The 10,531-nt window shown below is 40.9% G+C and overlaps 1 protein-coding gene across 2 annotated transcripts in view; it reads right to left on the bottom strand.

Moving 5' to 3' along the window:
• LOC140156780 (28S rRNA (cytosine-C(5))-methyltransferase-like) overlaps positions 1–10,531 on the bottom strand; it is a 351,435-nt gene that overhangs the window by 289,079 nt on the left and 51,825 nt on the right. The window lies entirely within an intron of this gene.

The raw sequence follows: 10,531 nt of genomic DNA, 5'->3' as shown, positions 1-10,531 counted from the left end.
GAGCTTTATTGTGACAATGTGCGCAATAAACATTTTGTACTTTACAATATTTTGGCCCATGATCGGGGTGAATTTTAGTGGAAAAGGGGCTCCTTGCATGTTTTTGTTTCATGTTTTGGCAATGCCTTCATTATTTTATTGTTATGGGTGTCTATTGTTGACTTCATGTTGGGTATGCAGCTGTAAGATATTTTATTGTGTTTTTATTGAAGATTTGCTGCAAGGCGTGACCTTTGAGGAAGCTCTCGTTTACGATCTTCAAGAATTGGCGCCCAATGTTTATAATTAGTCTTGGGGATTCCCACGTGGTGCTTAGTTTATAAGTAAATGTATGCGACACAGGCCTGTTTCCTGAAGAAATTGTGTGAAAGTTGAAAATAGCACCATTTTGGAGATAGTCAACTGTGCGAGGATTTTATGCAAAGGATATAAAAGTTTTCAGTGGAATTCGCTGAACAGTGATCTTCACAGGACAAGTGAATCAGGATATACACCAAGAACAATAGAACTAGAACTTGGTAATAAACAACATGAAGAAGGCTGCTGGATAAGTAACATTCATAATAATAATAATCTATTTGATTGTACATGTATCAGATCATTATAAATCATATTTTACTTTTGATTAAAGACTTAGATAGTGTTAGCTCAATCAAACAGTGTGTTTTGTTGTGCATTTTGAAGTGAATTTGGGAAAAAGTAACTCGTAACAATTGGGGGCTCGTCCGGGAAATACACTGCAAAAAAAGAAAGTTGACATTAATTTACCGAGTAAAAGTACAGTATGGCGTTTAATGCAGAAGAGTTTCTTAAAACTATAGCTTGGGAGAACATTGATGAGTTGAAAAAGCCTGCAAGACTTTGCACAATACTATGATTTGAAAGTAAAGCAATCTAACAGAAAACAGGTATCAAAGATGCCTGGAGTGATGTTTTGGTTGATGACGAGGTTTTCGAGGAAACCCTTTTGGACAAGAAAGTTGAGGTTCAAACTGAAATCGGTGGGGATGCACCTAAAGTTGGAAATGAAAAAAATAAAAATACAATTGCAGTTAAATATGCAAAAGCTAGATATTGAAAGCAAAGAAGAACAAAAAAGATAAGATATGGAAAAACAAAAACAAAGACAAATTGGCGTTTGAACAGCATAAATTAGAAACTTAAGAAAAGGAAAAGGTAGCAAAATTGGAACTTAAAAAAACCAGAAGATGGAAATAGAAACACAAGAAAAAGCACAAAAGCTGCAAATGGAAGCACATTTGAAAGAAAAAGAAATCGAGGCAAAGTACACGTTTGAACAAGAGAAGTTAGCAAAACTAGGTGACAAATACTCATCAAGTTTCTCCTCATAGTCAGGGTTCGATGTTACAAAGTATGTTAAGCTTGTACCTAAATTCAAAGAAAAAGAAGTGGACAAGTGGACATTGGACCCTACTGTTACAAAGTAGTTTTGTAGGGAAGGCCATGGTGATTTACTCAGTTCTACCAATAGAGAAGTGTAATGATTATGATGAAGTTAAATAGGCAGTACTCAAGGCCTATGAGCTAGTGCCTGAAACATACATACAAAAGTTCAGAGATTCAAGAAAGCAAGCAGACCAAACTCATGTAGAATTTGCTAGAGTAAACGAACAAATGTTTGACAGGTGGCTTGATTCAAAAGAAGCCAAAGATGGTTCGCACAACTTAGGCAATTGATTTTTATAGAAGAGTTCAAAAAATGTGTCCACGCTGACATTAAGAGTAAGACCCACTAGGATGAAAGCGCTAGCAAAATTAAAACCTTGAAGGATGCGGCAATTATGGCTGACGACTATGGTTTAACACACAAGTTAAATGCAAGTAAATTCATTCATAAACATACTGTACTTTCATCTTGGAATAAATTAAGTCCATTTTTTTAAAACTTGAAAGTAAATTCACATTGTGTGGCAAATATGATTTTGAATGTCCAAACCATTATCCATTCGAAAGGAGCACCCCTCCTTAGGCTATATGATTAGGGTTTGGTCTAATGTTAGGAATTGATTTAGGATTAGGGTTTGCCCGTTTAGGGTATGTTAGGGTTAGGGTTGGGGTTAGGTTAGGGTTAGGATTAGGGTTAGGATTAGGGCTAGAATTACGGTTAGTGTTATTGCCCATGACCAGGGTTTAGGGTTATAGGGTACCGTATGGGAGGACTGGGGTCTGCAATTACCTCGGATAAAATATAGTTGTTTTTTTAACAAAAATTGTTGTCATTGGTGTGGGGGTGGGTGTGTGTCTGTCTATCTGTACAGGTACATGTTAATATGGCTATGTGAATATAAGCCTGTGATGAAGAATGTGGACAAATTGGCAAAAAGGGAGGTGACACAGATAAGGTGTGTGAGGAATTTGAACCATTTGTGTTCGAGGGAATAATATCACTTGGTGATAAATAGTAGTCCACAGCCCATTAAGATTGTGCGAAATACGTGTCGTGCGCGGTCTATGATTCTGGAAGGAACTTTGCCCTTTAATGAGGAAAGTTCAGCAAGTTATGCATTGATCCAGGGTATTTGGATGGAAATACTTAGTGTACCTCTCCACAAAATTAACTTGACATCTGACTTGGTCTCTGAATTGCCAGTCAAAGGAGCGTCCATGCTACTACTAGGAAATGATTGGGCAAGGGGAAGGTTTTTCCTGACCCAATAGTTACAGATAAGCCCTGTTTACAGGATGATAATAGTGGGGAAAAGGAGATATTTCTTGCATGTGCAGTTACACGGGCAATGAGTAAGTGGGCCTCCTTAGAACAAATTAAGGACAACCAAATTGACGACTTAGGCTACAATTTGGAAGACACATTTCTGTCAAAGTTCAATGAGAAAGAAGACTTCCTTCTCTAGGGGATAAAAAAAGACTCCTAAAAATGACACAGCCTCTGAGCATGAACAAATTGGGGAACTATAAAAGATCCTTTAAGCCATGACAAGCTAATTCTGGAGCAACAAAATGACCCAGAACTCAGAGCGATCAATCAAAGGGCATTGACCCTCGAAGAAGCAGAACCATAGGCGTAGATCGGGGGATAAACCCCAATATTTTGCCAGGGGGATGGTCCATACAATCACCCCTCCCCCAATGATAATGCCTGATAATGGGTTTCTTACCACATTAACCTCATATTTGCCCATTTTAGCCCCAAAAGTGCAAATTTTCGCGCGCTTCGCGAGCATTTAGTCTACTTTTACACCATATTTCATCAGTTTAGCTTCAAAATAGTAAAAATTTTCGCGCGCAACTGTACCACAGAATTATTTTGTCGCCAAAAGGTGCTGGATTGACTAAACTTCCAACTCCATCCCCCTCAATGTCAAAAAGAAATCTACGCCACTGAGCAGAACAAAATTCTGTCTATTTTTACCAACAAGATGGTGTACTAATAAGAAAGTGGCTCCCACCTGATGCACCTGCCGATGAAGAGCGGAAGCATATGGAAAGGTTTGGATACAAAAACGACACAGCAAAATAAGACAATATCCATTCTGAAGTATTGCATTCTATTGAGTTCCTTGACAATTGTTGTAAGGGGCTGTGCAATAATTATGTGTACCCCCGGGTGGTGAATTTTCAAAATGGTCTGCCAAAATCGCTTCCCCCTCTAGCCGTGCAAAAAAACCCTTTGCCCCCCCCCCCCCTTTTGCCGTGCCAAAAAACCTTTGCCCCCCCCCCTTACACATGCGAGATTTTGGGGAACCCGAATTTAAAACCTTAAATTGTCTTATGACTGGGAGCCCAGAAGATTTATTCAGCTGAGAAGACACAAAAGGTTTGATGGCCTGGTTATGTTAGTATAGGGCCAAGATTCAATATTCCATATTGCTGCCGGGTCACAGCCCGTACGTTCAGCCTGGGGGTTACAAAATAGGGGGCCAAAAAAGCATTTATTCAGCTCAAGAGTCACATGGACAAAACTTGCTGGATATCACTCCCAGGAGGATACTTTTAATGCCTATAGCAATGACAGCAATTTGGGCCAGTACGGGGGCCCAGACAGTAGCCCCAAACGGGCCCGCCCATATGGTGTTATTCAGCTGAAGTGACACATGGATGAATCTTTTTGTATTGGAACTATTACCCATTGGGGTTTACAAAAATACCAATGACAGCAACTTTTTCCTGTACGGGGGCTCAGACAGTAGCCTCAAAGGGGCCGATGCCCCATAACTGATTTATTCAGCTGAAGAGACACATGGATGAAACTTTTTGCATTAGAACTATTACCCATTGGGGTTTACAAAAATACCAATTACACCAACTTTTCCTGTACGGGGGCTCAGACAGTAGCCTTAAAGGGCCCAATGTCCCATGTTAACACCCTGTTGGTAAGTCCACCAGAGTTAAATTGATGTACCAGTGCTGAAGGATCAGCATCAAGTCTACACTACATCAAAAGGTCAAAGATTTTAGGAAGCTTCTTAGGAATCTGCAACCAGATACACGCGTATATTTTTTGCAAGCGCTCATTATCTTGCAGAACTTGCAAGACCACTCAGCCTGCTGCTTGAGCTTTGCTTCTTCAAGGGAGTTTTCCCAAGCCATTGGAAGACTGCATCTGTCATCCCTATTCACAAGAGAGGTTTGAAGTCTAATCCACCTATGTACTACCCCATATCTGCTCTGCATCATCAGCAAGATCGTGGAGGCTGTTGTACAGAATCCACTTCAGAAGTAACTCCTTGGAAATCAACTGATATCAGATAGACAGTTTCGATTTAGACCATAGCTAGCACAGCACATTCTGATCCAAGAGTGGTCCAACTCCCTGGACCGAGGCAACAAACTGTGTCTGGTTGCCCTGAATATCAAAGGAGCATTCGACAATGTCTGGCCTAAAGGCCTTTGCTCGAAACTCATAGCAAAAGGAGTATCCGGCAAGCTGCTCAGCTGGATTAGGAACTACCTGACACTTCTGTTCTCTGTCTTCATTGATGACCTAGGTGATGAGTGTAAAAACCAACTCTACCTCCACGCAGATGATTTCACCTTGTTTTGTAAGATAACATGTAGAGACAACATAACATAACATAACATAACATTATACATAATAGGCATTTATGGAGCGCCCACAAAGAACGAAGTGCTTTTATCTACAAGAGAATATATAGACCAGAGACATAAACTAATACAAACAATACAAAGCATAATACATGTCATGACAATTTTGATAAGAGCATGAAAAAATTACTTGAACAGCCTGAACAGGTGTGTTTTCAGATTTGCTTTGATGGAGTACCCCGGCTTCCCTGATGTCACGAGGTAGAGAATCCCATGTCCGGAGTGCTCTCTCTGGGTCAGATGGCGCAGGATTGCGCTGCTGTGGCCTTCACAAGAGTACGCCATCTACTTCTATCAAAAGCCAAACGTGTTGCACCATACATTCCGTGTGATGAAACGTTCTTCACATCATTTGTCCAAGATGTTGATGGTCGTCCCCTTCCACGATGGCCTTCCACAGCTCCCTGAAGAATCTGCTTCTCAACTCCACCATCCTTTCTTACAATGTGGCCAAAGTAGCGCAATTTCCTCTCAATGATGGTCTTTCTGATGTTTAAGTCTGTGCCAATCTTATTCAGGACCCAGATATTTGTCTTCTTGTCTTTCCAAGATACTCCCAACAGCCTCCTATAGCGCCACATCTCAAATGCATCTATCTTCTTCCTGTCATTCTTTGTCATTGCCCAGGATTCGCACCCGTATGTAGCAATTGAGAAGACTGTTGCACGGAGTAACCGTACCTTGAGGTTGATTGATAAACCACGACTCTTCCAGATCTTTGACATACTCTGAGTTGTTGTCCTTGCCATAGCTAATCTTCTTTTGATCTCAGATGTGCTATCACCTTTGTTGTCTATCATTAAACCCAGGTATTCAAATTGTTCAACCTCCTCAATCTTTTGACCATCTATCACAAAGTCTTCTCCAGTTCCATATCTATCAATAACCATTACTTTAGTCTTCTTGGCATTTAGCAGAAAGCATTTCTCCTCACTGGCTTCCTTGATGCATTTCAAAAGGGCCAGCAGTTCCTCTCTACTGCTGCATATTAGGGTGGTATCATCAGCATAGCGTAAATTTGTGATACTGCTACCGCCAAATTTGACTCCACCGGGGTGCACATGATTCAAATGAATGATCACCAGTACGTGTCTTGGTTTTTGGTTGAGATAGAAGTGTTTTGTCCTTTGACAAATTAACGAGTGGCATAAACAGATTTTTTAACCGAAATCAGTTCTTGAAGATATGATGGAGATTGTAAATGGAGGCAATTGAACACGTAGACCAGTAGTTTAAACTTGATACGTTCGCGAATTGGCAGCCAATGAATGAGACGTAGTAAAGGAGCACTGGGATGGTCTCGGCCAACAAGCATAATCTATCTGGCGGTCCTGTTCCGAAGGCATTGCAAACGCGTTAAGTCACCTTCATTGGCACCATAGAGCAAAGCATTACCATACATGTAGTCAATCCGGGAGAAAATGAGCGACTGAACAGCAAGTTGGATGCGTGACAAATTCCGGAGATGATAGCTAACACATTTAATGATGGAAGACATTTTGGACTTGCATACTCAACGGAGGATCGAATACGATGCAAAGGTTCCACAACGACTTAGTAGGTGTTATTGTGTTATACCATTAAGTCGGGCAGCGAACCCCGAAGAAACAGCAACGAAGAATTCGGTTTTAGCCTCGTTTAACTGCAATTTGTTTAAAGTCAGCCACTGCTTGATTTCAGACACGCAGGATTGTAGGTTCTTCAAGGCAAGTTGACACGCTCCGTCTACTCTCAGATCAAAGCTTATGTAAAAAAAAAGCAAAAAAATAAAAAATAAAAAAATGTGCGTGTCGTCGGCGTAAATGTGAAAGCAGACACCATTTGCACGAAGAAGTTTTCCAATCAGGTGAGTGTAAACATTGTATCCCAACCCTGAGGTCGTTATACTGCTAGCCTGAACAGAGACCTGGAGAAAATGAGGATCTGGGCAGACAGATGAAAGGTGACCTTTGAGCCATTGAAACGTAAGGCAATGACAATATCAATCAAGAGGAATCCAACCAAGCTAGATCTTCTGTTTGGTACCGCCAAACTTGCTGAGAAGGAGGAGCTGGAGATCCTGAGAGTCACAGTCGACAGCAAGCTGACCTGGACAATGCAAATTTCTAACATCTCATCCAGAGCAGGACAGAAGCTGGGTGCTCTGAGGAGAGTTGCAAATAAACTTGATGTCAGAGGCAGAGCAACTGTTTACAAGGCTCAAGTTCGCAGTGTGATGGAATACGCCTCACTGTCTTGGATGAGTGCCAGCGCCAGTGCGCCACCACTCTAGGATTACAAGACTCTATCCAGAGATAGGCCTTTCGAATCATAGACGTGAGTTAATGAAGTACAGAGCTGAACATCACATCTCTCCATCAAAAACGTCAAGTGGCTGCAGCAACAGTCCTCTACAAAATGCACATCAGTTTGTGCCCACCAGATCTGAAGGCACTGCTACCAAAGCCATCAGAAGAGCTACCCATAGGCGGGGAGGGGGAATTACGGGCCCGGGGTTAAAATGAACGCACAGCTCCCCTTTGATCAGCGATGACATGCAGGACTTCATAAGTGTGGGGGGAGGAGGGGCATGTTAATAACAATAGTGGCGTAAATTTCTTCGTGACATTGGGGGATGGAGGTTGGTGTAAAATCCTTGAAAACATGTTGAAGCGGAGCGAAAGTAGCATGTTTAGATGCCACATGATATTAAGTTTCTTGAACGAATTCTGTGATTTGACAATTTCAAGCTCAATTAAACAAAATATGAACATTGAAGGGGACAAATGCACGTGAAGCACGCACAAATATGTAATTTTGCTCCCAGATTGAGATTAATTACTTCCGCGTGTAGCGCAGAAAATTTGCCAATTTCAAGTTAATAATCCAGTACAAGTATGCACATTGAATGGGACAAATGTGCGAGAATTATTAATGTAGCGACTTTTGCTCGTGAAGCGCGGAAAATTGTCAATTTCAAGCTAAAATGAACAAATATGAACATTGAAGGGGACAATGCGCGCGAAGCGAGCTAATATTTGCAATTTGTCGGCAAAAATATTAGCTTAAATTTGGCAATAAACATTCATTTCCATAACATTGGGCATGTTGGGGGGATGACATGGACTACCCCAGGATTTACACTAGATTGAATAGTTCTTGACTCATCGACTGAGTTTCCATGGAGCAAATGTGCCCAATAGAAGGGCAAAAATGTATACACTGAGTAGCTATAATCAAGGAAGATATTTTAGAGGGTTTGGGTCCAGGTGTGGGCGTATTCATGGGGAAACGCTTTTGCTAATCTCATCATAACATTGTAAGCCGCAAATTTATCTCGAATTTTTAAGCACTCCCCTGGTTTGTGGCGAAAGCAGACTTAAAAAGTAATATTATTTAGAAAGTACGACAGTTGCGGGTCAAAGACTGTGGAATCGTCGGGTTAATAATATGAAACTTTTCTTTATTTTTTTACGGGCCCGCTACTCTCTAATGTTTGCTTTTTATAAGCGTGCCATAAAAGAGCAAAGAAATTAGACCTTCATAAATACCAATGTCCGCAGTAGACTTACAACTACTTCATCAATACCAATATCAGCAGTAGGTAACTACTTCATCAATAACAATATCAGAAGTAGGTAACTACTTCATCAATACCAATATCAGCAGTAGTATAGATAGCTTCTTCATCAATACCAATATCAGCAGTAGTATAGATAGCTTCATCAATACCAATATCAGCAGTAGTATAGATAGCTTCTTCATCAATACCAATATCAGCAGTAGTATAGATAGCTTCATCAATACCAATATCAGCAGTAGTATAGATAGCTTCTTCATCAATACCAATATCAGCAGTAGTATAGATAGCTTCTTCATCAATACCAATATCAGCAGTAGTATAGATAGCTTCATCAATACCAATATCAGTAGTAGTATAGATAGCTTCTTCATCAATACCAATATCAGCAGTAGTATAGATAGCTTCTTCATCAATACCAATATCAGCAGTAGTATAGATAGCTTCTTCATCAATACCAATATCAGCAGTAGTACAGATAGCTTCTTCATCAATACCAATATCAGCAGTAGTATAGATAGCTTCTTCATCAAAACCAATATCAGCAGAAGTACAGATAGCTTCTTCATCAATACCAATATCAGCAGTAACTAGTTACTTCATCAATACCAAAATCAGCAATAGATAAGCTCCTTCGTAGCGTATTTTAACGCCTTATTCGGCACAATGCGACTTTATTCCCTCATGTTATACCAATTTGAATGGGAAAAGAGAGCATTTCAAAATTGGCACATTTGGGATATTTTTTTCCTTCAGGGCCATTCCCACTGCATTTTAAACGGCTCGCTACAACTGGCTGAATAACAAGTTATGGGACATTGGGCCTTTTGAGGCTACTGTCTGGGCCCCTGTACAGGAAAAAGTTGCTGTCATTGGTATTTTTGTAAACCCCAGTGGGTAATAGTTCCAATGCAAAAAGATTCATCCATGTGTCTCTTCAGCTGAATAACCAGTTCTGGGACATCAGGCCGTTTGAGGCTACTGTCTGGGCCCCCGCACAGGAAAAAGTTGCTGTCATTGGTATTTTTGTAAACCCCAATGGGTAATAGTTCCAATGCAAAAAGATTCATCCATGTGTCTCTTCAGCTGAATAACCAGTTATGGGACATCAGGCCCTTTGAGGCTACTGTCTGGGCCCCCGTACAGGAAAAAGTTGCTGTCATTGGTATTTTTGTAAACCCCAATGGGTAATAGTTCCAATGCAAAAAGATTCATCCATGTGTCTCTTCAGCTGAATAACACCGTATGGGCAGGCCCCTTTGGGGCTACTGTCTGGGCCCCTGTACAGGCCCAAATTGCTGTCATTGCAATAGGCATGAAAAGTATCCTCCTGTGAGTGATATCCAACAAGTTTTGTCCATGTCCATGAATAAATGCTTTTTTTGCCCCATATTTTGTAACCCCCATACTGAACATACAGGCTGTGACCCGGCAGCAATATGGAATATTGAATTTTGGCCCTACACTAACATAACCAGGCCATCAAACCTTTTGTGTCTTCTCAGCTGAATAAATCTTCTGGGCTCCCAGTCTAATGCGAGCGTAGCGAGCAGGAAATTTTGCATATATTTAAATGTGTTCCTAGCATTTTCTTACACCTTTTAAGGGCGTAAAATAGAAATGGTGCCCAAAATATCTGTGCCAAAAATCGCTTTCCCCCCTTTTGACTTGCCAAAAATCGCTTGACCCCCCCTTTCGACCTGCAAAAAAATGCTTGCCCCCCCCCTTTTAGCCTGCCAAAAAATCTTTGCCCCTCCCCCTATAATTCACCAGACCGGGGGTACACATAATTATTGCACCACCCCTAATAGCTAGATATGGAAGCACTGTAAATAGTTAACGCTATGCTTTTTCTGATTCCTTGCAACAAAATGTGAGACCATTTTC

This window comes from Amphiura filiformis, chromosome 7, assembly GCF_039555335.1.
Source record: "Amphiura filiformis chromosome 7, Afil_fr2py, whole genome shotgun sequence".
In the NCBI taxonomy this organism is placed as follows: domain Eukaryota; kingdom Metazoa; phylum Echinodermata; class Ophiuroidea; order Amphilepidida; family Amphiuridae; genus Amphiura; species Amphiura filiformis.
Note: the sequence above shows the minus strand (reverse complement) of the source record. Positions and strands in the feature narration are given on the sequence as shown.